General features: G+C 34.9%; 1 long non-coding RNA gene across 1 annotated transcript; it reads left to right on the top strand.

Moving 5' to 3' along the window:
- The first annotated feature begins 619 nt into the window (after positions 1-619).
- On the top strand, positions 620-2,446 carry LOC127088319 (uncharacterized). Its single transcript, XR_007790186.1, has 2 exons — positions 620-1,294; positions 2,121-2,446. It is a non-coding gene; the product is annotated as an uncharacterized LOC127088319 (long non-coding RNA).
- The last annotated feature ends 2,335 nt before the right edge of the window (positions 2,447-4,781 follow it).

The raw sequence follows: 4,781 nt of genomic DNA on the forward strand, positions 1-4,781 counted from the left end.
ACGCAACAAGGATGCATATTAGAAGCTAAGTCTAAAGTTATAGATGATCAAAGTAGACAAACAAAGGTGAATGGAATTATATGATCACATGATATTAAATTAGAAAGAATTAAATTCTAATGGGAGATTAAATGCAAAATTAACCATCAAACCAATTGAAAATTAGCATACATGAAATGCTATCACGATGAATCATGGAATTTAGAAATGAATAAATGAATTTTAACCTAATCAAGAACCTAGGTTAATTATATGTTAATCATGTTATTTAAAAGAAATTAGAATGGTTTAAAAAGTTAATTAAACCTAATTAGAAATCTAATGGTGTCAATCATATTAGTTCTGATTTTTCTATGTCAAAAAATGCACTAAACCAATTAACAAAGATATGTAAAACAATGCCACACACAAAAAAAAACAAAAGAAATAAGAAAATAGGAAAACCAGGGAGGGGGTTAAGCTGGTAAAGGGTGCATAAATGACTTTCAGGGTGCAAGCCCATGATGGAAGCCCAATCTCATTGCCTTTGCAGAATCAGGGGGTGTATGGAATTATGAGGGTGCAAGATTGAAAACGAATGGGCCTTTAGAGAAAAGCCCACTAAGATTCATGAGGCAAGGGAAATCGGCTTCAGATTAAAAAAAAAATAGGAAAAAAACAAACGCGCACAAGAAATTCACTTGAACATCTCATCTTCTTCTGGCCTGAAAGCACCTTCCTCCGCCGTGCCGGAGGTTTCCTTCGGCAGTGGCGGAGAGCTAAACCGTGAATACAATACACTAACTTATTTGTCTTTTCCTACACTAATCAAATCCTATATCTAATTTACCTAATTCCTATTTCAAAGCCTAAACCGAAGCAAAATCAATGAAGAACCTTAATCACAAAATGTTAAATTAAATGATCATCTCTTGGAATCAGAGCCCAAGAGGTTGTGGCTTTGATTCCCCAGTCCCTGTCTCACATGCCCGTAACTGAATTGATGTGAAAGGAGGAAAAAGAAGCTTACGCTGCCGGTGAAGGTGAAGGTGACGATGGCGAGATTCTGGTAAGGTTCTTTGTTATTACTATTTCTTGTTTTCGAGTTTAGAATCTTCTTCTTCTCATTCTTCTATGGAATTATGTTGTGTTTTCTTGCTCCGGTGTTCAATTCACGAGTGAGGTTCGAGACTAATGAAGCTATAATTCGAGCTTCTTTGGGATGAATGGAGGTGAATGGTGGATGATTGAATTCTGATGGAAATGGAATATGAGAGAGTGTCTGAAGTTGATAAATTAATCAATGATGAACTTGGTAAGTTTCAGGTTTAATGATGAATGATTTGGTCTTGAATTGAATGATGATGAATTCCATTTATAGAGGATGATTGCAGATTTTTTTAGATGTTAGTTCTAACAAAAAAAAATTTAGATGTTAGTTCTAACATAAATTATGTTAGTTGGACCCTAGGGATTAGTGAGGCTTATATTAGTATTTATGTTTCAGTTAGGGAGTTAGTTAGGGAATTCTAGTGGTTTTAGCTCAGTTAGTTTTAGGGAATTGTAATGTTGTTGAGTGAGCTAGTATGTGAAATGATTTGTTAGCAATTAGAGTGTGGTTAATTGACCTGCTATGGATTACGCTGTTGGTTAGTATTTGTTGAAATGAAATGCTTATGTTTGCTGTTCTGTTATGGTTTGCATTTTGGATGTGTGATGATGAATGAATGTTGCAGCTTTGATGTATTGACTGCTAGACTGCAGCTATGTGCAATGTGTTGTTGGATATGCTATGGGTTCCTTCTGATGATGGTTAGATTTCCCATTGCTTGACTGAATGTTATGGCTTGGTTGTGAATGTTGGTTTTGCACTATTGATATGCCTTGTTGGTATGATATATGGTCATGTTATGCATGCAATATTGGCTTGCTGATGTATAATAGATACTATGTTAACATGGTTATATGCTTGGTGATGTATTTTGGTTATGAGTTAATGCTTGATGTTGGTTTGTTTTGCATTGCATTGGAATGCCTTGTAATAAACATGATTATGATCTGCAATGTGGCTATGGTTTGCTTGAATTTGCTATGCCTGAAATGTTTGGTAGTGAAATGTATTGGTTTGGTTGGTTTTGTAGGGTATGCAAAAGTGGATATTTGAATTGAACAAAGCCTAAGCATGAAGACACAAGAGAACTCGGTGAATGCAACATTAAAAGTAAAAAGGATCCTTGAAGATTCAAAAAGATGACTTGGTGGAGAAGCAATGCAAGATATAGGGTTTAGGATGGTAAAAAAATAGTTAGTTGACGACGTTGATCTAAAAGTCAATAGTTGACCAAAAGTCAACTTAGGTGAAAATGTATTTTTTTGGTATGGAGTGATTTGTAATAACTTTATGATGTAATAGATTGATATTGAAACAACAATGATCTTGTATACACAATGAACTTGGATTTCCATATGCCTTGAAGAATGACCTTGAGTGTATGATGTTAGAATAAGATTTTGGTTCTGCAATTTATCTCTAAATTTTGATGATAACAAAGAGTGAAACAATTTGGTACCCTAATAAATTTTCTAAGTGTGCAGGACTCTAATGAAAATTGAATTTGATAAAACAACATCTGACATCACACAAAGTCTAGAACAGATGACTCAGAGTTAAAGAAATCTTATCTGACACTAAAGACAAGCATGTCTAAAAGAATTACTCACAAAATCTGTTATTGAAGTTCATCTGAAGACTTTGGAAACTATACATCTGAAGACATCTGAAGATCTTACATATGAAAACTTTGATGATCCTTGCATCAGAAGACTTTCTAGTTGAAGATCAGTCAAAGAACTATCTGAAGAAGACACAACAGACAACTATATGAAGAGTACACGATCTGAGAAAAGAATCGGAATTCCGCGCACTCTGAATCACGCCCAACAGATCATCTAACCAATCAGAACCAATGACTTGACAAAGAAGTATTTCAAGTATGGTAGGAATTCCTATAAGGATAATATTGAATACTCTCCAAAACTGCTAGGGAAAGGACAATAAAATTAATGTCATTAAGTCCCATAATTTGCAAGATATCAACATCAATGCTATATCCAACGGTATCATCTCCAAGCACTATAAAAAGGCCCAGCTATCATCATACCAAGAACACGAAGCTATCACACAAGAATTATGCACATCCAATTTAAGTCATATACTAAATTCTTGTTATTCTAACCTTCAGTTATCACACACGAGTTATTGCTCTAAGTATGATCATTGATCATTGTTTTTATTATGTTCATATTACTTATCTAGAAGCACCAAACACATTCTTGTAATTCTCAAATAGTGTTTGTAAATTCCTCAAGTGACTTGTGAAGTATGTAGACTTGAGAGGGCTAAGAGAGTGTTGTACTCTTAGACGTTTGTTGTAATCTTTATAGATTATTGAATTAAGTCCTTATTGAAGGAGAAATCACCTTGGTCGGGTGGACTAGAGTAACTTTGATTTTCAAGTGAACCGGGATAAACTTATGTGTTGTTTGTCATTATCTTTGTGTGTGTAGCGTTGCTAAAAGTTTTTATTGTCAGTGAAAATAATTCAAACCCCCCTTTCTTGTTTTTTTCTACCTTCAATTGGTATCAGAGCTTCGACTCTATTATTGATTTTTGAATCAAACACTTAACAGTGTAGAGAGATCTAGTGTGAGAAAAACATCATGGCTAACACTAACGAAAGAGATAGCTACAACAATAAACCTCCAGTGTTCGATGGAGAAAATTTTGATTATTGGAAGGACAAAATTGAAAGCTTCTTCCTAAGATATGACGCTGACCTATGGGACATTGTTACAAATGGTTATGAACCGCCCGTATCTGGTCCAGGTATTGTCATTGCAAGAAGCAAAATGAGTGATGGTCAGAAGCGTGACTTCAAGAATCACCACAAAGCCAGAATTATGCTGTTGAATGCAATATCCTACAATGAGTACGAAAAGATCACCAACAAGGAAACAAATAAAGAAATCTTTAATTCCCTAAAGATGACACATGAAGGCAATAATCAAGTCAAAGAGACTAAGGCTCTGGCCTTAATCCAAAAATATGAAGCCTACAGAATGGAGGATGATGAAGTTGTTGAGGTAATGTTTTCTAGATTCCAAACTTTAGTTGCAGGACTCAAGGTTTTGGATAAATGATACACAACTGCAGATCATGTGAAAAAGATAATCAGAAGTCTTCCAAAGAAATGGAGACCTATGGTTACTCCCTTAAAGTTATCCAAGGATCTGAACAACATAAGCCTGGAAGAACTCATGAGTCATGAGATAGAGCTAGAGGAAGATAAACCTCAAAAGAAAAGAAAATTAGTGGCTCCGAGGTCCAGATCAGAAAGAAGAAATCCAGAAAGGAACAAAACCCTTCAAGTTGAAGAAGAAGACGACGATGACTCTGAAAAGGAAGATTCTGATGATGAAGAAGAGTTACCTCCTTTATCTAGAAGAATCAAACAACTCTAGAGAAAAAGGAATAACAACTTCAAAAGACCCATACAGAAGGGAGATCGTCCAGAGTCAACTTTTAGAGGCAGACCAAACAAAGAGGTAACCTGCTATAAATGTAAAGAACCAGGACACTACAGAAATGAATGTTCAAAGCTCAAGAAAGATAGTTCCAAAAAAGAAGGATTCAAGAAAAACTCCTTCAAAACTAAGAAGGGGTTCATAGCTGTAACACCCTTCTAAATACCCCAAATTATTTAATTAAAAATATTAACATATTAATCAGAGTAATTATGCCC

Source organism: Lathyrus oleraceus, chromosome 5, assembly GCF_024323335.1.
Source record: "Lathyrus oleraceus cultivar Zhongwan6 chromosome 5, CAAS_Psat_ZW6_1.0, whole genome shotgun sequence".
Lineage (NCBI taxonomy): Eukaryota > Viridiplantae > Streptophyta > Magnoliopsida > Fabales > Fabaceae > Lathyrus > Lathyrus oleraceus.